Here is a 25,192-nt window from a genome sequence, read left to right as displayed (position 1 = left end):
TACTACATAGGAAAAAATAGTTTTTTATTGGTATCAGTCTGTAAAGTAGGGCTTTCTGTTGTTTATATCCATATGCATTCCAAATAGATACACTGCCTTAATTTTTTTTTAAGATTTTATTATTTATTTCAGAGAGAGAGAGCACGCAAGCAGGGTGGGAGGGGCAGGGAGAGATGGTGGGAGAGAGAGAGAGAGAGAGAGAAGCAGACTCCCCATTGAGCGCAGAGCCCAATGCAGGGCACAACCCTGAGATCATGACCCAAGCTGAAATCAAGAGTCGGACGCTCAACCAACAGAGCCACCCAGGTGCCCCTACACTGTCTTAGTGTACATTAAGTCTGGTCCCTACAGAGCACAGCTATGGGATAGGGCCTTGGCATATGGTTTCTACTGTGTTGGCCGAGACAGCTAAAGTAAATAAAATTTGAAATTAAAGTCTGGGGATTGGACGAAAAGTGTTAATCATGAGAACTCTGAGAAATTCAAGAATCCGCATACATTTCACAGGCGATGAAAACTGCAGTGTTATTGTTAAAACAAAGAAGCTCATCAGTCAAAAAGTTCCTCTGGCAAATACTTTTCTTTAAAAGTAAATGAATATAGGGGCACCTGGGTGGCTCAGTCATTAAGCGTCTGCCTTCGGCTCAGGTCATGATCCTGGCGTCCTGGGATCGAGCCCCACATCGAGCCCAACATTGGGCTCCCTGCTCAGCGGGGAGTCTGCGTCTCCCTCTCCAGGCTGCTTCTCCCTCTCCAGCTCCCCTCTCTCGCTCTCTGTCAAATAAATAAAATCTTAAAAAAAAAAAAAAAAAAAAAAAAGTTAATGAATATAACAAAAGAAGTACAAGACTTTCACCATGAAAATTACAAAACATTGTAAACCAGAAAGTAGATTCGTGGTTCCCAGGCTAGGGCTTGAGGTGGGTGAGGAGTTAATGCTAAGGGGTGGGCACTTCTTTTGGGGGTGATAAAAATGTTCTGGGAAGATGGTGGTGATGCCCGTACAACTTTGTGAATATAACCACCACCACCGAACTGCGCACTTTAAAAGGGTGAGTTTTGTGGAATGTGAATTATATCACAGTTAACAAAGAGTGAATGAAGAAGAAAAACATAAAATGAACAAGAGTAAAGGAGACTAACTACTTACTCAGAGCCCCTTCAGACTTCCATCTGAGTCTAATCATTTGACCCCTTAGCCCAAAGACACATCCATGGAAATTTCCACTGGGGATAAACTGAAATTTTTGCTCATACTGCCTCCTCTTTGGCAATGTTCCAGGCATCTTCCCTCAGTGGTTATGTTGACATGGCTCATAAAGCAATGAAAAAAAAAGAAGAAGAAAAGAAACCCCTCCATTTGCACCCACCTAGCTTGCAATACCAACATGGAGAAAACAATCCAGGTCCTTTCACCGATTTGCAGTGTTGGTCCTCTTCGACTCAGCATCTGTGATTTTCAGGGTGGCAAATACTAAGATTGTGGTCTGATAATAGTATTGTGGTCTGTTGCTTATACTTATAATTGAAGGAAGTACAAAATATCCATTAGGAGCTGATAAAGATAAAGATGTAATTTTTCCAATCTATAAAGATGGATACCTATAGGGGCACCTGGGTGGTTCAGTCAGTTAAGTGTCCAACTCTTGATCTCAGCTCAGGTCTTGATCTCAGGGTCATGAGTTTAAGCCCCGTGTTGGACTCCACACTGGGTGTGGAGCCTACTTAAAAAAAAAAAAAAAAGATGGATAGATACAGATACTTTGTGCAGTTTCTGGCATACAGCAAGTGCTAACTTTCTCTGGGAAGGAGGAATGGGTTCATGTGGAGACAGTGTGGTCTCCGTGGCAACAAAGCAAACTGGCCCACCCAAGGGACTGGACTTCTGACCTGGACCCCAACACAGTGGCTAACAACAGAGCCAGCCTCGGGCTCCCACAGCCTCAACATCCCCCCTGAAGACACCCGCAGTCCCTACCCGCACTCTCCACCCTGGGCCCCAGACTCTCAGCTATCCTGTGACATAGAGGCTGGGCTTGGGGGACCTCGGGCGCCAGACACACCCAGGATGTCCTCACCACTCCCAGCCAAAACACCCTGCTCAAAAAACAGAGAAGTGAAACCTGTAAATAATCAAAACTTGTTTCCAGACCTTCGGAGTTCTCCCACCCTGACCCATCTATCGTGTGTGTGTGTGTGCTCTGCCTCCCCACGGATCCTGCCGCGAACACCAGGGGCATTAACCTGTTCTTCCTCAGTCCTCCCTGCTGGAGCAAATGCTTCACTCATGGAATCAGAAGCTTTCCGCCTTCACCCTCAGAATCCAGCTCTGGAAGAGTAAGAGTGGAATCGAATCTTCGAATCTTCAGGCTTGGCTCAGGAGCTTGGACGGAGCCAGTGGGCGAGGGGCACTGGGTGAATAACTGAGCAAATCAGATGATATTTTTACATCTTGCAATGGTAATTCACAGAATTTTCCTTTGAGTAATCACTGATTATGCCACAGTCTTAAAAATTAGGACACTGTCTGGATTACAAGCATATATTTTTTTTATTGTGGTAAAATACACATAACATAAAATTTACCATTTTAGCCATTTTTAAGTATAAGTTCTATGACATGAAGCATATTCACAATGTCGTGCAACCGTCACCGCCATCCACCTCCGGAACTCTGCCCCCATTAAACACAAACTCCCCGTGTCCCCACCCCCCAGCCCCTGGTAGACACCATTCTACAGTCTGTCTCCATGATGTTGACTGCTCCAGGGACCTCACATAAGTGAAATCACACAATATTTGTCTTTCTACGTGTGAATCACTTCACTTAGCATAACGTCTTCAAGGTTCATCCATGTTGCAGCATGTGTCAGAATCACACAGTTTTTAAATTTTTTTAAGCTTATTTTTTTAGTAATCTCTACACCCAGCATGGGGTCAAACTCACGATCCCGAGATCAGGAATCACGTGGTCTTCTGACTGAGCCAGCCCGGCACCCCAGAATCACACAATTTTTAGCAGACATTCACTGGGTCATCAGAAAATGTTGATGACCTTCTGTTGCAAGCAGGGCCGGTACTCAGTGTTCTAGCTAAAACAAAACAAAACAAAACAAAAAAGTAAATGATAGAGTCTCTGCTCCAAGGTGTCAGACAACTCATCTCATTTTTAAAGGGTCCAATGTGCTGCTAAATGAGAGACAGCCAACACAGCTGGCCTTCCTCTCTGCCCTCGAGAATGGCTTTCTACATTCCAGCCTACAGACTATAGACTATTTCCCAGGTGAATCTATGGATTCCAGAACACAATTTAAAAACAGAATTGGCTAATGGGAGGAATTTCAGGCCACACTGGGGTAGCAAGCAAACAAATAACTGATAGAGTCGGGTATCCACTCCTCGGGTCATGCTCTGGAAGACCATCAAGTGGACAGTCTATGGCTCTTTCCAGAAATCCTAAGAGGTGCCAAGACTTTCCACACAGTAAGACTGCTGCCTCGGCACCCACCACCCCTGGTGCACCTGCTGGGAGGCCGCCAAGAAGGCCTTGGATGGACTGAAGATCCACTGAGCTCCTACTCAAAGCCAAGTAGCACACTAGGTGCTTCCACACATAGTATCCCATTGAATAATCTGAACAACCAAATCCAAGAGACACCATCACCTCATGTGTAGATGCAGAAACGGAGGCTCAGGTGAGCTAAGAGACAACCCAAGGTCACACAGCTAATTCGTGTCAGAACTGAGCAAACAAATTCAGGCTTGTCAACCTCAACGCTCTTTTCTTTCACTCATGATGCCTCTCATTCCCAGTCACTACAGCATGGCTCTCCAATGCGTTCCTCATCTCCAGCCCCCACGCTGCTCCTCCATCAAAGACCCCAGACATACATCTCGGGAAAATGCCTCAGTGGTGGGACCAGCTGAAAGCACAAGGAAAGGTGTTATCCTCCACCCCGCAGGGATCATAAAGGGGGCTGGGGGGGGGGGTTGTCCCTCCAAAGAGGTCTATCTGGAAAGGACAAGATTTCTAAGAGCCCTTAAGTAAGAAAGGAGAATATTCCTACGGCACCAACAGTTTAAGCATGGGCAGGGCTTCTGACTGAAACGAAGAACGCTCAGGCAGCTTCTCTAATTAATGATGGCTGAGTCATACAAAGAAGGAAACGTTGGCTCCAAGCTGATTCTGAGAGAAGGGTGCCCTCTGTGAAGTGCCTGAGTAGGCGTCTCTTGCAGCCATATCCCCCACTCTCTCCTCCAATACTGATGCCACACCTTCTGGCACTTTCTCATGGATAGAAGCTGCAAAAAGCTGGAGGCCTAGCCCAACAGATTTGGGAGAGCTCACTCTGGCCAACCAAATGACTGGTGGGGATGTTGGTGGGGAAGACATCTCCACACGGAGAAATGGACCGTGGCTGGTCTTGTACACTGGCCACAGGATAATCTGAGGGGCAATGGCAAGTCCCAGCCAGAAACACCTCTCCACGTCACTGCCTCTGAGATTTCACCTTTAAAAATGTCTTTCTCAGAAGGCTATCAGCCTCATAACAATCACAAAGTCACTGTCCCAACATGGGATATGACATAATTCACCCTAGATTCATATGGAAGAGCACTACTAAAGAATATCCAAGAAAATTTGAAGCAGAACCAAGTGGCAAGAATTTACACTCCTTTTTTTAAAAAAGATTTTATTTATTTGAGACAGAGCGAGCCAGAGAGAGAGCATGAGCAGGGGTAGGGGCAGAGGGAGAGGGAGAAGCAGACTCCCACCGAGCAAGGAGCCCAATGCGGGGCCAAATCCCAGGACCCCGGGATCATGACCCGAGCCCAAAGGCAGATGCTTCACTGACTGAGCCACCCAGGTGCCCGGACTTCACATCCTGGTATCAGGAATAATGATTAAGACGGCATGGTTCTAATAGCAGAGGGATAGACAACACACCAGAGAACAGACTAGGGAACTCAAAAACCATTCAAATACAGAAACTTGATAAATATCAGAAGGGGCTATAAATATTGGGAGAAATGTGGACTATTCAATAAGTAGTGTTACAGTTAAACAAAAAAGTCTTTCGTTTGGTTCCTTTCCCCAGGAGAAGTCCTCTTGGGAGGAGAACATTAATCAACTCCCGGTAAAGTGTTAGAGAATCAAATGGATCTTGGAGGTCACATGATCCTGCCCAGTGCAGGAATCTCTGACAGTATCTGCTTGTATATCCCAGGGATATGAAAATCATAATCAGGCAAGGAAGGCTATTCCACGGCTGTATAGCTCCCGTAAAGTTCTTCATATTAAGCCAAAATATTTTCCCACAGCTTCTTCCCCTCCCTGTATGGCACAGGATAAATGTGCTTCCTCAAGTCTGCCTAGCAAGGCCCCGAGCACCTCCTGAGGACTGCTGTTCTCTCTGTCATGCTTGTGGCAGGACATTCAATACACATCCCCCCTTCCAGGATGCCTCTGATGGACTCACTCCAATTATCAGTAAGACCTCTCCCTATGTATGATATTTGTATACACACACACACACATCCTAGTTAACAGGAGGAAAAGCAAAAGGCTCCAAACTGAGGTAACACAATAGACCCAAACGGAGTCTCAGATGTGTTAGTGGGTGTTCCTGGCCATCTGGTAGACCCCAGGCAGCAGGCATTCACAGCCCCTGATCCAGCAGCACTCTGCCATCAAAGTCATTCATTCAGTTCCCCTCTCATACGCTGCTTCTTCCCATCCATCTCTTCTTTTCTCCTCCTCTTCCAAGTGTGCGGTTGATTTTGCCACATTTCCCAGTCACTACAGCATGGCTCTCCAAGCCGGGCCCTTGTGGAGGTCGCTGGCCGCTGTTGCTCAAGGAACGGCCTAAGGAGGCTCATCAGGAGCTGGAGGCACTGCAGTTTCTCTCGGGAGGAGACAGTGAGCAGGAATAGCCTGTGCCTGACCTTCACAGTACAGCTGGTGCCCAAAAGGGAGGACTAAAAAGGTGTTCATCTCAGTTCAGGGAGGGAATAAGAGAACACAGACTTCTTGGCTGTCATGCTTGATTCTGAAATCCAGATGGAGGGGACTCAGTGAGAATCACTGTGTGACCAGCTGCTTCTTGTTGGTTATCATCTGGGGCTGTGAATAGGGCCTCAACCCCAAACATCAGCCCCAGTGTCTGTCCACCTATCACCCTTTCATCCCTCTGTGGCTTCCAGTCTCCTCTATTAAAATAAAAATGCCACTTAGTAATAAATTTAACCAAAGACATACAAGACTTCTATGCTAAAGGCTACTAAACGTTATCAAGGGAAATAAAAGAAGACCTAAATAAATGAAGAGATGTACCATGTTCATGGATTATAGGACTCAATATTGTTAAGATGTCAGTTCCCTCCAGATTGATCTACAGATTCAATGTAATCCCAATCAAAATTCCAGAAGGCTTTCTTTTCAGAAATTAACAACCAGTCAATTAAATAGAAATTTAAACAATTTAAGTAGAAATGAAAAGGACTAGAACAGCCAAAATAATCTTAATAAAGAACAAAGTTGAAGGGCTTACAGTAGCTGATTTTAAGATTTACTATAAATAATAATAAAGAGAGTTTGGCATTAGCATTAGGGTACACAAATAGATCAATGGAACAGCAAACAGAGTCCAGAAATAGACCTACACATGTAAGCAACTGATTTTCAAAAAAGGAACCAAGATATTCAATGGGGAAAGACAAATATCTTCAACATTTTTAGATAGACATAGAAATAATTTTCTATCTAAGAGGGAAAAAAAAAAGTGAACCACAACTCCATACATCACACCAAAAACTTAAGCTGAAATGGATCCTAGACCTAAATGAAATATGGCATCTTAAAAAAAAATGAAAAAATATCTCCCTGACCTTGAAGTAGGCAAATATCTCTTAGGCAAAACACAAAAAGCACTAACCATTAAAAAAATTTACAACTAGGGGCACCTGGGTGGCTTGGTCGGTTAAGTATATGCCTTCAACTTGGGTCATGATCTCGGGAGTCCTGGGCTCAAGCCCCATGTCGGGTTCCCTGCTCGGCGGGAAGTCTGCTTCTTCCTCTCCCTTCTGCCCCTTCCCCCACTCATGCTCTCATGCACTCTGTCTCAAATAAAGAAATAAATAATCTTTTTAAAGAAAATTTACAACTGAAATTCATAAAAATTTAAAATTTTCAACACACCAACCTTAATGGCTATAATTAAACAGACTGACAACACCAAATGTTAGTGAGGATATGGAGCAACCAAAACTCTCATACACTGTTGATGGGAGTGTAAAATGGTAAAACCACTCTGGAAAAAAGTCTATCAGTTTCTTATAAAACTAAAAATAAAACCATAGACAGAGCAATTCCATTTCTAGGTATTTAAGAAAAAGGTAAATGAGGGCACCTGGGTGGCTCAGTAGGTTGGGCATCTGCCTTAGGCTCAGGTCATGATCCCAGGATCCTGGGATCGAGTCCCACATCAGCTCCCTGCTCAGTGGGGAGCCTGCTTTTCCCTCTCCCTCTGTCTGCCGCTCCCCCTGCTCGTGTGCTCTGTGTCAAATAAATAAAATCTTAAAAAAAAAAAAAAAAAAAAAGGTAAACATATGTCCAGGAAAAGACTTTTACAAGAATATCCATACCAGCTTTATGTATAATAGCTCTAACCTGGAAACAGCCCAGATGTCCATCTGAAAGAAACTGTGGTAAAGTCATTCATTCTACGCAGGGGGGAAAAAAAGACACAAGCTACTGTCATAACAACATGAGCAAATCTCAAAAACATTACGCCTGCTGGAAGAAGCCTTACACAAATGAGCACCTGATACATGATTTGAATTATAGGAAGTTCCTGAACAGACACAATTCATCTCTGCTGGGAAGATGCCACTGTGGTCGCTTCTGGGGGTAGAGCAGGACTAACTGGGAAGAGGCAGCAAGGGCTTTCTGGGGTGACAGGAATGTTCCATATCTTTTTTTTTTTTTTAATAACAGCTTTATTGAAATATATTTCATATGCCATAAAGTTCACCTTTTTAATTGGTGCAGCACAGTGGGTTTTAGTATATTCATAGTTATGCAACTGTTGCTACTGTCTAGTTGCAGAAGAAACCAGATACCCACTAGCTCAGCCCCAACCCCCAGCCCAGCCCTAGAGAGACCGTTTCACACCATTCTGTCAACCACCCATCTGCTTTCTGCCTCCATAGATCAGCCAGTTCTGGACATTGTGCAGAAATGGATTCATCTATTCTGAAGCCTTCTGTTTCTGGTTCCTTTCACTCAGCATCATGCTTTCCAAGTTCATCCAGGGGCGCGTGGGTGGTGCAGTCAGTTAAGTGTCCAACTCTTGGTTTTGGCTCAGGTCATGATCTCAGGGTCATGAGATCGAGCCCCACATCAAGCCCCTCATCAGGCTCCACACTCAGTGAGGAGTCTGCTTCTCTCCCTCTGCCCTTCCCCCCACCCCAGCTCATGTGCTCTCTCAAAGTAAATACATCTTTAAAAAAAAAAAGAGTTCATCCGTGTTGTAGCAGGTGTCCATATTTCTTTCCTACTGCTGTGTAATATGCTGTTGTATAAATACACCACATTCTGTTTATCCATTATCATTGCAGCTGATGGACATTTGGGGAGATGCTTAACTGGAAAAGGCAAAAGGAAATGAACTCTCCTGGGTAATTAACATAGCAGCTACATGAGTGTATATATTGGTCAAAACTTATTGAACTGTGTACTGAATTGTGCATTTTATTTTAATGAATAAACTGTAATTAAGGAGCACTCGGGTGGTGCAGTCACCACCAGTCAGTTAAGCAACCAACTCTTGGTTTTGGCTCAGGTCGTGCTCTCAGGGTTCTGAGATCGAGCCGCGCGTGGAGTCTGCTTGGGACTGTCTCTCCCTCTGCCCCTGCCCCCTGAGTTCTCTCTCTCTCTAAAGTAAATAAATAAATCTTTAAAAAAAAAAACATAATTTAAAATAAAAGAGGCCCCAGGAAAAAAAGAATAAAGAAAGAGAGAATACAGGAAGAAAGGAAGAAATGAAGGAGGGAGGGAGGGATGAGCAATCACCCAAGCCAGCAGCACTGGTTTCCCTGTGGGCTGTAGCAATTGCTCTCAGTGGGGATCAGGCTGTGCCAGGATTGCCTGTGACCCTGCGATAATCAGGGCGTACACCTCACAGGGCACATTCTGTCCTGCAGAGAAAACCCACCGTGTGCGGCCAGTGTGCTGGAGAGGGCACCCAGCTGGGAGGCAGGGCGTCTGCTTTGGGCTGGCCCATCCCCGCACAGGCCCCTGAGTCTGAGCACACTCTTTTTTGAGATCATCTGATTTGCTGCTTACAAAGCAACTCTGTAATGCCAAGATGTCTTTATGGGGAGATGTTTCTGCTGCAAAAGGGAGATGTAGCTGGTTAGTCTGGCAGTTCTGTCTCTTGATGTAAATCAATAAATTGATGTCAAGTTTGCCATTATATATATATATATATATTATGTCTGAAGGGCGGCCGTGTCAGAAGGGAGGGAGGAAGAGGCAGGGAAGGAGGACTGAAGACTTGGCCACCACTTGCACCTGGACAAAAATGGTCAAACAGTGGCATTTTCATTTGGCTCAACCTTGAGACCATCTGGTGGTTGCAAGACTCTGTGCAGGGTTGGAGACCTCTGTTCTAATTGTGTTTGGGGGTGGGGGTGGGAAGCAGGGCACATGCAGAAAAAAATAACTCATGATATAGGCAGCAGATGCCAAGCGCTGTCCCAGTGCAGGCCGCAGATCGTGCTCGCCATGAAGGCTCCAACGGCAGAGAGGCCGCTTCCCACCATTCTGTCCACACGTGCTCTGTGCCGGGGCTCCGGATGCCGGGATTCATCACGTGTGGCCCCACACTCCAAGATGCTCCCTCGTGGTCTAGGGGCGCAGACTCACTTGCAAACAAAGAATTGGAAAGCACTGTGGTAGTCATTAAGCGGAGGCGTCTGCCAATCTAGGGCTTCTGCCTGAGAGTGGGGGGAGCACGGTGGAAGGGGGGAGACAGGCTGGGCCAAACTGGGGACATTCCAGAGAGAAGAAAGAAAGGTTCTCGGAGTATCAGCACAGAAGTGGAAAGATGCACAGACCAAGGAAGGTCTCATTTTGACCAGAGAAGTGCTCGTGGTCACGCTCAGCAGCAGGAACTAAGGTTGAGGAGCATCTGGCTGGAGGGAGAGGGGGTTGGGGGAGTCCACCTGAAAGAGCCAGCACAAGCTCCTGAATAATGGGAAGAAGCGAGACACGCAAACAGGAACACACAGCAGAAGCTGGGTCTCTGGGTGTCCTGCACGAGGCAGGCTGAACAATGTCCCCCAAAAGATGTCTACATCCTTATCCCCAGATCCAGTGGCTAGGTCACCTTACATGGAAAAAGGGATTTTGCTGAGGTGATTAAGGATCTTGAGAAGGAGAGATTACCCTGTATGACTTGGTGGGCCCAGTATAACCACAAGGGTCCTCATTAGAGGGATGCAAGAGGTCAGAGTGCATAGTAGATGAAACCACGGGAGTCAGATGTTGGGGTGATATGAGGAAGGGGCTGCAAGCCAAGGAATGCAGCTGACTCCAGACTCTGTATGACAAGGAAATGGAAGCCTGCAGAAGGAACACAGACCTACAGACCCTGTGGTTTTCATCCAGGGGGACTCATTCCAGACTTCTGACCCCAGAACTGCAGGCTAATATATTTCTGTTGTTTAGGGCCACCAAGTGTGGTAATTTGTTACAGCAGCAATGGGAACCTCATACACTGCAGAATCAGTGGAAAAGCAACTTACACAGAGCCCCCTGCCTATCCCCTCTCCCTACCCTCAGCAGATACGTTTCCCTCCCAAAACGTCAGGCCACCAAAAAGAATCGGGATGCAGAAGCATGGTTAGCAAATGTGGTCCCACTAACTGCTGCTTCCTTCATCCACTCACTTAGCAAGTGACAGGAACAGAGCAAGGTCCGTGATCCATACCAACATCCCTGCCCTCAGCGAGCTCAGAGTCTAGTCGGGGGTACAGACGTGTCAACAGCTGGTCACCACCCAAGGAGGTAGGCAGGGGGGAACACAGCAGCACAAAGGACAGCCAACTGGCCTGGCTTCCCAAGGACAGAATCTCCGGCACAGTGTGTCTCAGCTGGGCAGAGGGAGGATGAGAGGGAAGACAGGCAGATGGGACTGCCTTTAGCGGAATGGAGGCAGCAGGAGATATGACTCGCCTGGGGGAACAGAGGCCAGAGGCCGGGATAGGTGGCTCCTGGTTACAAGGTGGAAACAATTGCTTCATGGCAGCTTTCTCGGCCCTGTGTTGGTCAGGCCCTGTGTGAGGGCCAGGAGCTGCAGGAAGATTCATGGCAGAGATGGGCAAGGGTTCTAGGGAAAGCCTCCCTGGTGCAAACACAACCTGAACCTTCAAACTCCAAGCTCCAGTACCCGAAAGAGATGGTCCAGGCGGGGAAGACCCCAGGGCTAAGCCCTCTGACCCTGTTCCTCCCACACGACACCTCATCCTGGGATTCGTCCCCCTGCAGGGCCACGGCCACGACACGCAGACCTCAGGGGCCACGGGCTCCCTGCCGCCCCTTGCGCCAAGAGGCAAGGCAATCTTACCTTCACGAACACAAGGAGGAGGAGATTCCCACCCGGGGAGTAGCCTGGCTTCTCCAGCGGATTTCTGACCTAAGCCATTCCCAGATGATTGACATCACTGATGACAATGAATGAGCCAACTGTGTTGTCATAGTTGGATGCAAAAAACAGCCCTGTTGTTGAAACAGCACTGCGCTTGGGGAGTGACCAGACAACGTTTGGTCCCAAGGGTGAGGAAATCTGGGGATGGAAAGAAGGAGGAGAAGGGCAGAAGGGGAGGAGAGGGGGGAAACCAGGACAGAGGTGGAGAGAAGCAGGAACTGCATCTCCCCTTGCACAAGGGACGCAGTTCAGACTTTCCAAGACAGAGAAAGCCTTTTAGGACCCCTGACCTCAGGGAACAAATCTGGGCCATGGCAGCATTGCAGGCTGAGGCCACAGGGACAGAGTTCAGGCATCTAACCCACTGAGGCCACAGACCTTGTCCATCATGCAGATCAGAGCAGGAGAGCATGAGAAACTGTATTAAATACCAAGGGGAAGATTTTGCAAATTAATTTTTTTTTAATTGTCACTACTTAAGCACGAAAACTCTGAAGTCTGAGAAGCAACATTTTATTCTCTCTAAGCAATCAGAGATAAATAAAAAGGAGAACTCTCTGTACTGAGTGAGTCTGCGTTGGTGTGGGCCCACACTCGGCAGAACATGGCGGAGGGAGTGGGCAAAGCTGTGGGGCTCCTCAGCACAATTTCCATTCCAGATGGTGCAGGCGTGGGAGCTGGGGGGGGCTGCAGCTGAGAAGGGAGACAGCAAACCAGGAGAGAAGCCCGCTCCACAGAAAGCCACAGGAGTCGCATGGGGAAGGGCGAATGTTTGCAGCTCAGATGCACAGAGGTGCCCTGAGGTCCGCGATCCCGGCTCCGCCTTTGCCATGAAGGCTCTGGAACCAGAGGCTGTTGGCGGGGCTACAGGAGCTGTGTGGAGCTTGAGAGGAACAGGCAGGAGAGCGAGGAGCTAGGAGCTCTATTACTAATTGGCCATGCAGCCCTGGGCTGGCCACTTCCTCTCTTGGATCCGGTACCTCGTTTTGAAAAGGATGGTGGGTGGAGGGCTGACACTCTTTTTGGTAATGCCTAGGACCTCCGGAAGCATCATCGTTGGACAAGAGGGGCTTGACAACCCTCTACCCCCAATTCTACCCAAATGTGCTGCTGGCACTTCTCACCTTCAGATATTTGCCATCTTTCCTCTAGCTTTCTTAGCCCCTTATCTTTCTTCCTGGGCCAGTAAGCATGCAAGGGGGCCTCCAGATCTACGCAGGGGAGATGTGTGAAGTTGGAGTCATGCAGAGTGAAGCCTCAGGAAAGCTCTCTGTACTCATGCAATTCTGTGACTGAAGCCCAAAGGCTCTCAGCCTGAGAAAGCACAAGGTCTTGGTGAGGCTTCCAGGCCGGCTTGGGTCTGGCCTCAGGCCACGGTGACATGTGCAGGGCTGCCTTCCATTTCAGTTTTCCTTTCCCCAACTCATGACACCCTTGACTCTTATGCCCTCAAAACCCAGCTTCACTTAGACTGACAGGACAAAGAAGACAAACAGTGTGACTTCATGCACCACAGACGATGAAGGGGTTATGACAGGTGTGGGTATGGGGGGGCACTTTTAGGGCCCTTATGTAATACAGCTCAGGCAACTGCTCCCCCCCATTCCTGATGGGCTCCGCCAACCATGACATTCTCCCTCCCGTGAGCCTCTGCAAGTCCGGGATGAGGGTGTGAGGCCCAGAGATACCCCAGGCTGGCTGATTCTGCCCTAACTTTCCATCTCTGCCAAATACAGATGACAAAAGACGTCTCCTGGGTTAGAAGAACCTAAGACAGAATCAGACTCGAAGGAACAAAATTTGATTTGGGACACCAGAAGGAAACAGGGTGACTGAAACTCCGGGGAGGAATGTGGATCCAGCGCAAGGGGGTCATATTCACTCCTGCTCAACAGAGCTGGCTAATGCAACAGCAACAATCGCTGTTACCACCTTTACTGTTTTACTTCTACTTCCAATAGGCAGCATTTTAGAACACCTTTATGGAGAGATACTTCACACAGCATAAAATTTACCCATTTAAACTGCACAACTGAATGGTTTTTAGTATGTGTGCAGAGTTGTGAAAGCATCACGACTAAGGTGAGCACATTTCATTACCCCGGAAAAGAAAGCCCGTGCCCATTACACTCAGTGTCCATGCTGCTCCTCCCCACCTCCCAGCCCTGAGCAAACATTATTCCACATAGCATTCTGCCCCTTTACGTACTTTTCCTACAACGAGGGTGGTAAGATCTTAATAAGATCTCATGACCCATAAACAAATGACCAACAAGCACAAGATGCTCAACATCACTCATCATTAGAGAAATGCGAATAAAAACAATGAGATACCACCTCAAAACCCATTCAGGACAGTTGTTGTCCAAAAAACAAAAACTAGCAAGTGTTGGCGAGGATGTGGAGAAATCAGAACCCTCGCGCACTGTTGGTAGGGGTGTAACCTGGTGCAGCCACTGTGGAAAATAGTATGGTGGTCATCCCCCAAAATTAAAAACAGGATTACCATATAATCCAGAAATGTCACTTCTGGGTATATACCCAAAATAATGGAAAGTAGGGTCTTGGAGAGAGATTTGCACACCAATGTTCATATCATTATTATATATGCAGAATTATTCTGCATAACCACAAGATGAAAGCAGCTCAAGGACCCAACAACTGATGAGTAGAGAAACAAAATGTGGTCTATATGTACAATGGATGCTATTCTGCCTGAAAAAGGAAAATCCTGGCTCATGTCACATCATGGAGAAAACTTGAAGACATTGTGCCAAGTGAAAGAAGACGCTCACAAAAAGACAAATATAGTGTATGATTCCACTTATGTGAGGTACTAGGGTAGTAAAATTCATAAAGACAGAAAGTAAAACTGTGGTTGCCAGGGGCTGGGGTTGGGGAATGGGGAGTCAGTGTTTAACAGACACAGAGTTTCAGTGTTCCAAGAAGAGGAGAGTTCTAGAGATGGATGGTGGTGATGGTTGCACAGCTTCTTCTCCCTCTGCCTCTCCCTCTGTGATCTCTCTCGCTCTCACTCTCTCTCAAATAAATACATAAAGTAAAATAAAATAAAAAACCAAAGGGTTTTCCAGGGATCCTGGGCGGCTCAGTGAGTTAAGCATCCAACTCGTGATTTTGGCTCAGGTCATGATCTCAGGGTCGTGAGATCAAGTCCCACGTCAGGCTCTGTGCTCAGTGGGGAGTGGACTTGAGATTCTTTCTCCCTCTCCCTCCCCCTACTCGCATGCTCTCTGTTCTCTCTCTCTCTCTCTCAAATAAATAATCTTTAAAAAAAAAGGGGGGGGGCGCCTGGGTGGCTCAGTCGTTAAGCATCTGCCTTCGGCTCAGGTCATGATCCTGGGGTCCTGGGATCGAGCCCCGCATCGGGCTCCCTGCTCTGCGGGAAGCCTGCTTCTCCCTCTCTCACTCCCCCTGCTTGTGTTCCCTCTCGCTATCTCTGTCAAATAAATAAATTAAATCTTTAAAAAAAAAAAAAAGCAAAGGGTTTTCTCCCACTGATAACAGAAGAGGAAGTCAGAGACTCAAAGCACGGGGGGATGTGAGGTCCCACAGCTGGACTGAAGATGGAGGGACACGTGGAAAAGACTGAGTGGCCTCGGGGAGCCGAGCCGAGAGCAACCCCCAGCCAGCAGCCAGCGTGGCCTGCCTGGACCCATGACCAGCAGCAGTGGGACGTAACGAGCAGGTGCCATGTTGAGCTGCTACGCTGGGACATTTGTTAGGCAGCAATAGAAGACAGATTCAGTCTCCTAATTGGGGCCAGAAAGGGAGCAGAGATGAGTCTCAGTGATTGACTCTGTCTTCTTCACATATCTCCACCTCCTCCAGAAAGCTTACCTGCCCCTGAGAGCCACTGAGGATCTTTGCCTCTGCCTTCCTCTGCCAGTAATTATCTACCACTCCCTTGGCCCTGCGCATGCAGGCCTGCCAGCCCGAATCCCCTGCTCCTCCACAGTCGCCTTGTCTTCTCAAATCTGGTCTGAGTGCATCCAACACAGAAGCCACAACTTGACCTTTTTCATATTCTCCAAAGCTCCCAGTACAGGGCCAAGCACAAATAGATACTCACAAATATTTGGTGACTAAACCATTTCCTTTCAGCTCCAGTGACCAGCAGGGCCAACGAAGAGATTCAAAACCGAGGTGGACACAGACACTCGGGGGGAGAGCCTTTCCCATTAGACGGGCTTCACCGCCCCCTGGGATTAATAAAGCACCAAGATGGTGACATCCCATCTCAGAAGCCTGACCTTCCATTAACACCAGCCACTCAGTTTCCCGGCACACATCAGGCTACCATTTCTCTGAAGCTTTTTGTTTTTCTGTAATGTTTTTCTACAACTGGAATTTGCAAACAAAGGAAGTGAGAAGACAATGACTCGAGCTCCCACAAAACATACTACCTGTGTTTTGTTCAACAACAGCCCTACCCTGAAGGCCTGCCATGTCCGGGCACCAAGCTGAGACCCCAGAGACAGGGAACTAAGTCACAATAGCCCCTACTCTTGAACTGTGGTCCAAGTGTCCCCTAAGTACAGAGGTCATGGCAGAGCCTCTGACACTTTGGAAACCAGGAGATGGCACTTCTTCAGGTGGGACCAGGGGATCAGGTTGACTACAGGCAGGCAGGGGGTGGGGCTCCCTTCTGCATTCTACCCTGCCCCCGAGACTCTGGGGCGGCCTTCTGTGCCCCACCCTGGGCTCCAATAACATGCACATGATGTCACTGTCTAGATGTGCGACAGTCTTGGCAAGTTTCATCCAGAGCCCTCAAGCACGGATTAAAAAGTAAATCCATAGCGTTTGGACAGACCTTTACAGGTTACAAGGCGCTGTCACATTCACGGTCTCGGCTGATCCTCCCAGGAGCCCTAGGAGGTGGGAGGAGTACGTTATTACCTCCCATTTACACATGAGGATACGGAGGCATAGAGAGCTGAAGTGACTTACCCAGAGCTACCTGATTTGGAAGCCAAAAAACCACATCCTTCGACGTTGGATCTAGTCTTTGGGCCTACAGGAGAACTCGGCGGAGACGGGCTAGGCTCCTCCCAGCTGGCCTTAGCAGCTGGTGACTTGAGAGTTTCTTCACAGAAAGAATGAAGGAGAGGTAGGGAATCAGGAATAAGAGGAAAACACAATGATGCCTCCTATTCTAGTAACACTTTATACTTTCCAAAGAACTCACATATTTCTTATCTCATTTGGTTCACAGAACAATCCCAGACGGTCCATAAGGCAAGTATATCGTCACCAAAAATGGAATCAGAACTAGTCCCCAACTCTTCTGATTCCAAGACTCTTTCCATAAGCTAAGGGAGGGTATTCTTGCCACTTACACCCTCCTCTTGTCCCTTTGGTCCTGAAAGGTCAAGACCAAGAGACCACAGGATACCTTTCTCTTGTGTGGCCACACAAGTCCAGCTTACAGTGACCTTGCATTTCACCGTGTGTCCCCTGCCAGAAACTGGCCCCAGAAACCAGCCATTTCCCCCTTCTGGTTTTAGGATTGCTTTTAAAGAACTGATTTTATATATATATATATATATATTTTTTTTTTTTTTTTTTTTTTAATTTGACAGAGAGAGACACAGCGAGAGAGGGAACACAAGCAGGGGGAGTGGGAGAGGGAGAAGCAGGCTCCCCGCAGAGCAGGGACCCTGATGTGGGACTTGATCCCAGGACCCTGGGATCATGACCCAAGCCGAAGGCAGTCGCTTAACCGACTGAGCCACCCAGGCGCCCAAGAACTGATTTTATAAAACGCGTACACCGGGGAGAATGGAATCTGCTAAACTCTTGCTCATCACAAATACACAACAAGATGGAAGTTATCAGGAAAGGGCTGTGGAAGATCAGCACCATGCTGGCTGGTGGAAAGGAAGAGTCTTCATGAAAAAAGAGGCACTGAAGTTGGGCCTTGAAAGATGAATGGAGAATCTTGACAAGTAGGAAGATGCAGACTGAGGAAATAGCGTGAACAGCCCCTTGCAAGGGCAGCAGCAAGTCCACCTTGGCCCCCCACCTCAGACTGAGGCTGGCTGGGATCCAGCTTAGACCGCCAGCTAGCTCTGGGCTGGTTCCTGCCCCGGCACCATCTGCTCCGTCCTTCCTCAGGCTCTGTGGACTTGCAGCACGTCCCACCAAACCTTAACCACCCTCTGAACTACTCACCTTTTCGGCTCTCTGGCTGTTTCCCCCATGCGTCTTGCTTTCCCAACTAGACTAAAATACTGGTCTCCTGATTCCTTGAGCACAGAGCAGGGGGTGTCTCTATCCTATCCGAGCCAGCATGAGGTGGGAACAGAGTAGGTCCAACAACCTGTTTGTTGACTGGCTGCCAAAATCTATCGGCCCAAGAATCATGGGATGACACTTGTACAAACAAGTAGAGCGAGAAGGGGCACTGCTTGTAACCCCAGCCTGGGATTACAGGGACGGGATTAGGAGAAGACACACACTTCTGGTTTTAAGATTATAGAACTGATCTAAATTTAAATCAAGGGGCTCAGATGTGTTGGGTCACTCTGTGGGATTGCCCTGTAGTTCACCTTTGGTCCTCTCCGAGACCAACATCCCAGGGTCCCTTTAATCCGTTTTTCTAGTCCCTGCTTGTCAACATCTTCCAATGAGACATAGTGTCTCATTCCTCCTCTTGGAAAGAGTGATGGAAATGGCGCAGTGGACATTTCCAATCTGGGGACTCGAGGACGATGCCAGAGGAGAGAGGGGAGTCAGGGCCAGGGTGGGAGTGGGGAGGACCCTGGGACACAGTACAGCTTCCTACCAGCTGGCCTCCAAGGTGCTGAGGTCTCCCCTCAAGTGCTGGGTGGACACAACTGACAACCAGGGAGACTGAATAGGGTCAAAACCCAAACGGGTCACAGCACCCCCAGAACGGAGCACAAGTAAGCAATCAAGGTAATCAACTAGGAGCCGGGGAGGGGGGCAGGGGAAGAACCAAATGCGCAAGTGAGTTCGGAGGCACAGAACTTCCGTTTTAGGGACTTTCTAATCCAACCCTCTTCTCTAAGCCCACAGGTGAGGTCCTCAAACATTCTTTCCTGTGGTAGTCTAACCCTGTTCTACCCAGTGTCTCTCTGCATCTTCGACCTTCCAATCCATCCTCCATATTGCTGCCACAGTGATCTTTCTACAACACAGATTAGTTAGTTCAGTGTCTCCCCTCCACCTTCAGAAGGTCCGATGTCCGCGTGACCCACAAAGGCCCTTCACTGCGAGACCCAGACAGGCCTTCGAGTCTAATCTCCTCTCTGCATCCCCTTGACTTCATCCCCACCTGGCCCTGCCCCCGGTGATGTACTGCTCAACACTCCCCAAAGATGCAAGTCTCCCCATGGTCGGCAGGGAGGATCCCAATTTCAAGGCCCAGCTCAAATGCCTCCAGCGCTGGCTCATCCCCCCAGCAAAGACGAGTCAGTTTCTCTTCCATGCTCCCCAAACACCTCCCTACAGCCTTTATCACCCTGACTCGAGCTGATTTTATAGAGACTGAGAAACCACCAGGGGTAGGGATAGGTTTTGCCTTCTTATGGTCGCCTTGTCCTTATTTCACTCAGCAGGAGTAGGTGGTCAAAAACATGTTTCCTGAAAGAACAAACCCCTTTCCTTCAGAGCTGCACAGTGAGCTCCTGGCGGGGCCCGGTTACTACCGAGGTTGTCTGATGCCCAGATCAAGGCACTGTTTTCTCAGCTGCTGCTTCTACCTGTTCCTGTGCCCCTGCAACTGGATGACTCCCCACTCATCTGGACCTTGAGATGCCGGGACAGCGACAGGCATTTGCATGAGCAGGACCCCAAGCTGCTAACTGCAAAGAGAGCCTTGTATGCCTCTCCTAGGGAAGAGATCTGATTCCGAAGTGCTCCAAACCCAGCTGTAGGCAGCAACAGAGCAGGTGAGTCATGCCAGCCCACACCCGTTCTCTGCTGCAGAGCCCCAGCGTCTGTCTGTCTTGGGTCACATGGGATATGGGTGCTCTGAGCCGACTGAAGTCCCAGGGAGGGGGTGCTGCTGTTCCGGCCAAGGACTCCCCCACCCTTGGTGATGAAAGCAGGCATGACGGCCTTTATCTATGACAGCAAACATAAAGGGACTCAGGGAGCACAGGGGATGGCCTTAGAGAAGCTGCAGCCCATGATAAAGGTCAAGGGACACAGCTAACCACTCTTGAGATCCCATCTGGACAGACAGATGTGTAGGGCCATCCACCTGCCCAGCCTGTTATCCACTGCCTGCCCTCATCAGCATCTCTTCATTTCCCCAAATTCAAAGCTCCTCAAGAAAAACACAAGCTGTCCTCCACCGCCCATCCTCCAGACTCAACCCAGACATTTATCTTGCAGATGAATCTTGTTTTAAGCAAAGTCAGCATGTAAAGTCGAGGGATAAATCATTTTACAAACGCCTTTCGCCACAAAGAGCTCCCTTGACACCTTCACCCCCCCACCACCCCCACCCCCGGTGGCTTACTAAGCTGTAAGGTCCTCTGTGAGAAGTTGGAGAAATGAACACTGTTGCAGGATAGTCCCTGCCCTCAACAAAGTAAATAAGTTGCACATCTGAACTACTGTAAATACAGGAAATAATGCGCTCAATCCTTTTGGAGAGGCTCACAAGGTGAGTCTGGGAATCTGGAAGTGAATGAGTTTGGAGGGACATCATCAGGGAGGTGGCACATGAGTTGGGCTTTAGAGAATGGGTTGCATGTTGCCATTCAGAAACAGGTCAACTGGCCTACCATGTGGAGGAGGTGTCATCAGCAAAGGACTGAAGGAGGACCCACAGACTGTGGATGGAATCAAACGTTAGGCAGATCCATACGGAAACCCACCAGGGCAGGCTGAAACAGCACATTCGACATGCCCAAGTCCAGGGACGCAGGCCACAGCACAAGGAAAAGTCTCCGAAGAGCAAGGGTCAACACGAACCCAAATAGTGCAGCAGCAGGCTTTATTTTGGGTGAGAAGTGTACCAGGATGGCCTTGGAATTAGACCGGAGGTCAAATGCCAGCTCTACCCTAAACAGCTGGGTTTGGTTACCCACCCAAAGTCTTGGTTTTCCATTTGCAAGGCCCCTCCCTAGCACTCCCTACCTAGTGTCTCACTAAGAAATGAAATGGGATGATGGAGAGCACCCATGGGGCGTAGTGGCAGGCACACAGCAGGTGATCAATCTGTGTTAGCTTCCTCCTCCGTGCTTGAGGAGCTGGGACAATGAGTGAGCGACAAGTGCAAGACTGGGTGGGGCTCTCTAGGAAGAAAGACGCCAAGAAAAGGGGACTGTAAAGACAGGAGATGGTGCAGAAAGAGGGACCACAGAGAAAGGAAACAATGTCTTTACGCTGAGCTTTCTGCTCCACAGCAGGCCATTTTAGGGATGCTGGTAAAAGTCCCCACCCCACTGGTAGCTAGTTTATCCCTGAAGAACGCCGTGTTCCAAGAGCAGCACCAGCGATGCAGTTAGCAGAACTGAGCTTGTGGGTGGAGCGATGGGTAGGAGCTGAGGCAGCACCCTGGGCCCCTGCCCAGATTGTGGGGGCACCAGAAATCAGGACTGGATCAAGATGGCTTCAGAGAGAGAAAATTGCTTACTTCCAAAAGCTTCCACTAGGAAAGCCCAGAAGTCCAAGGTTTTTTTCAGATCTAGATACCTGCTCTTTTAACCTGAATACCTGGCTCACTACAAGCTGGCAACAGAGATACCAACAGGCACGGGACCCACCTTTGCAGAGAGCCTCCGGTCCCATGGAGAACAGGCACACTAAGGATCTTCAGGGAGATGCACCATCTAATCCTATGTGTGTTTGCTCCTCATTCATTCATTCATCCATCCATTGCACAAACGTCCACAGAGGAAGTACCATACACAAGATACGATCCCGGAGAGGCAGGTGGCAGCTTAGCTGTTCACATCTCCATTCCTCAAGTTGTTTCACTAGTCAGTTTCCTTATCTGTCAGATGGAGAAAACGGGGTTTAGAGAAAATGCAACGGGATAATGGACATACCTCACACAGAGTAAGTACTCAAGACCTGTAAACTCTTAATAAACCAGTAGAAGTCAGGTTGCAGGTTATGCTGGATATCTTTCATTTGCTCCTCCAGGTCCTTTTTGCAGCCTTTCCACCTGTACTGTGCCCTAGAATTTATCTGCATGGGCTAATCAACACTCCCTTGACCTCTGACTTCCCACTGGGTTTGGCCCATGGAGAGCCTTGACAAATCAGTGGGGGTTTTATTCCCCCAACTGCCTTCCTGAGCCCCTTGACCTGAAGTCCCAACTCTAGCAAGATGACCCTCCACACGGCCTCTCTGCCTCCAGGAGTTTAAGATCCCACTGTTACTAGCTCCAGAACATTTCATTGTCCAGAGTTGTTTCCCACACCCTGCCTCAAATTACCCATTCGAAATGTGCCATCTGTTTTGTGCTGGCCCCTAACATACATGGTGCAGGAGAGTGAGAACAGGCCTGGGAATCAGGAGACCTGTGTCCCATCTTTGCCACCAGCTGATTCTGTGACCCTGAATGCTCTTTGCTTTACTAGGTGTCCAGCTTCTTCATCTGTAAAAAGAACAGATGGGACCACATGGCTCTCTGGAGCTACAACTCCCTACCACTACTGGCTGCTCTGACGTTAAACCCAGAAAAGGGATGCACATAAAGGAATAAGGCTTCCTAGTGCAGAGGGCAGGTTAGCCAGCTAAGCCCCACCCCAACTCATTCTTGCCCAGGGGGCACCTCACTCCTTTCCAAGGACTTCCCTTTTCCTCCCAGATTCCGTGGGGACCAGGTGCCCAAATGATCTCCACTCCAAAGCAACAGACAAGAAAACCCAGGAAATTACAAGTAACCAACTGGCCAACCCTGATGTAGCCACAGGGGCCCCTTCCCAGATTCTGGTATGCCCAGGGGGCCAAGCAGAGAAGCAGGTACACACTGCCCGTGAGCATTCTCCACAGGGCTGCGGAGGGAAATGGCCTCTCACAAATGGTATCTAGGGCAGAGGGAGCCACCCAAACCAGCATCCGGTCAGAAAACCCTGAACTGAGATCCCTGTCACTGGACACGTTTCAAATAGAGGCTAAGGACCATTTGAAGGGATAGTAGAGAATCTCTGGAGTCCGTTTTAGCTTCTAAAAGTGACTCAGGGAACGCCAAGATCCATGAGAAAGACATTCCAATGAGAATATCACCCTCCCGGGCGTCGCCCCCCTCCTAACCCCACCCCCACCAAATCTGGAGTTTCACCTGCCCTAATCCACCCTCACCCAGACAGAGGTAGCGCAAAGTGCCAAGGGAGGAATGGGTTTCTAATCCTCAAGGACAGGAGGAAAGGGCAGTTTGGATACCAAATGCTCTGAGTTTCTGGCGGGGTAAGGGAGGTGAGACAATCTTTTCAAATCTCAGTCCCCGGGCGGGCCGCAGGTGCAAACCGCAACCTGGTAACTGCCAACACCAATCTCTCTGACGTTCTTCACGTCCCCCAAAGGCCTCCGGAAACCGGTGGTCTCTCCCCGTAACTCTGAGCAACTTCAAAGCCCTTCCCGGTCCCAAATCAAAACTTCCGAGACACTCAGGGCTTCCAGCGGCCGAACAGCGCACAGGACGGCTGCGGCCCAAGGAGGGCACAGCGGGCAAAGGCCGGAGACCGGGCGCGGAGGTGACCTCTGCGCTGAGTCACCGCGCACACCGCCTCGCCGAGCCCCTATTCCCAGGAAGCCCCACCGTGCGCCTGCGCATGCGCGAGCCTCGGCGCGTGACTCGGGAGCGCGCAGCTCTGGAGGGGGTGGGGCCGGGCCCCGAGTGGAGGCGCATGCGCGGGGCGGGCTCCCGCGGGCGGGGCTTGGCGGGGCCTGGGTTCCTCTCTTCCCCTGGCGGTGTGTCGGCAGGTTTGCTGTAACTAACCTCCCTCTGGGAAGCCGTTTATGCTGAGGAGCCGGCTTGCGGGACGAGGCCAAGCTCGGCCAGGGGCCAGGTTCCCCCACCCTCTCGTCCCCCGTTCAGACCGCCCTGTTCGGGGCCTCAGTTTCCTCTCGAACGCGAGGGGATGCAGCGCGGAAGGCGGACCCCGCCGCCGTGAGGACGCGGGCCCGGAAGCCCGTCCCGCTGGATGATCTGCACCCCCAGGCCGGGGCCAAGAGCAGTGGGGTCCAGGGCCCGAGAGGGGCTCCTAAGGAGGACCAGACTGCTGAGGTGGGCTTCCTCCACCGCCTCCTTACAGGGCTCCAGCACTGGTCCCCCCCTCGTAGCGGTGAGGCAGCATCTGGGGAGGACAGGGACCCGATGCCCCCCAAGCAGCAGCCCGTGGACCACATAGGCCGGGTTGCCAAAAGAGGCTCCTTGGTGCCAGGCTCTGGTCTCTCTGTGAGTCCCGGTGCTGCTGCCCGCCGGACCGTCCCTGCTTCTTCATGGACCCCCTCTGTCCAGAAACTTGCAGTGGCCTGAAGCCCAGACTCCTTGAGCTTCCATTTAAGGGCCAGGTTTCCCTAACCCACCTCATCTCACCTTGACTCCTCACTGGCCATACACAGATGTCTTCCTTTCTGAGTTCGGGTCCTTGGTCTTTCCCCAGGATCCGTCCCCCTGGTCCCTGCCCTTCCAAACCCGCCCGTCCTTTAGAATGGAGCTAGAATTCCACTCCCTTTCTAAGCTTGGAACCCCCAGGGTGTCCCAGTATTCCCAGGAGAGTCCTGATGTTATTAGGTAAAGGGATTCTCCTCCCCAAAGGTAATCTGTTAAATGTTTAAATAGTCTGTGTGCATGGATAGAACTTTTCAAATAATTACATTTACAAGTGAGAAAGAAAATCCTTTGCCCGACCATGTGTCTTGTATTATGATTGGGACATGTGGCCTTGTCATTCCCCAGGATCTGCCTGGTCACTCCAGTTCCATGCCTTGTGTCCCTAACTGGATGGTTAGCCCCCCAGGACAGATATTATGCCTGAAAAAACGTGTAAATTCCAAATCTTTTGAAGTTTTGGTGGGGAAAAAATTCAGAAGTTTGGAGAATAGGAAATATAACCAACAAATAATTTTGCACTCATCACAAATACAAAATCACTCTTTTTCATGTGTCAGAAAAATGTAGTGTCCCAATTGCTCTAGGCTCCAGGTTAACACAAATCAGTGTGATTGAATGTAGTAGAAGGGATAGTGGGATGGGTAGAAAATTGGCCCTTTAGTTTGGTTTGTCATGTTTTATTTAGCTGGGTGAACTTGGACTTAACTTCTCTGGAGACGCAGCTTCCCCACGCTGGATTTGGTTTTAAGGATAATAAATATGCCTGCCCCATCTAATTTATAACATGATCAGAGTGAAGATCAAATGTGAAATGGAGTTAAGGATTTGGTTTTTTTTTTTTTTCTTTTTTGTTGTTGTTGTTCAGGAAATAATCCTTAATAAATTTTCTTTTAAGATGGTTTAGGGGCGCCTGGGT

General features: G+C 49.1%; 1 long non-coding RNA gene across 6 annotated transcripts; it reads right to left on the bottom strand.

The window, feature by feature from the left end:
- Positions 1 to 2,528: 2,528 nt before the first annotated feature.
- LOC118534770 (uncharacterized) lies at positions 2,529 to 23,469 on the bottom strand. Of its 6 annotated transcripts, none has more exons than XR_013448923.1 (5): positions 23,103 to 23,469; positions 21,476 to 21,705; positions 16,683 to 16,818; positions 16,546 to 16,603; positions 2,529 to 3,092 (listed from the first exon to the last, which is right to left on the bottom strand). It is a non-coding gene; the product is annotated as an uncharacterized LOC118534770 (long non-coding RNA). The 6 variants fall into 6 exon arrangements; XR_013448925.1 differs by having other exon boundaries at positions 16,693 to 16,818; XR_013448926.1 differs by lacking the exons at positions 2,529 to 3,092; positions 16,546 to 16,603; positions 16,683 to 16,818 and adding exons at positions 3,100 to 6,210; positions 7,410 to 7,575; positions 7,670 to 7,722.
- Between the last annotated feature and the right edge of the window lie 1,723 nt (positions 23,470 to 25,192).

The sequence above is a fragment of the Halichoerus grypus genome, chromosome 6 (assembly GCF_964656455.1).
Source record: "Halichoerus grypus chromosome 6, mHalGry1.hap1.1, whole genome shotgun sequence".
NCBI classification, from domain to species: domain Eukaryota; kingdom Metazoa; phylum Chordata; class Mammalia; order Carnivora; family Phocidae; genus Halichoerus; species Halichoerus grypus.
This window is presented reverse-complemented; position numbering and strand designations above follow the sequence as displayed.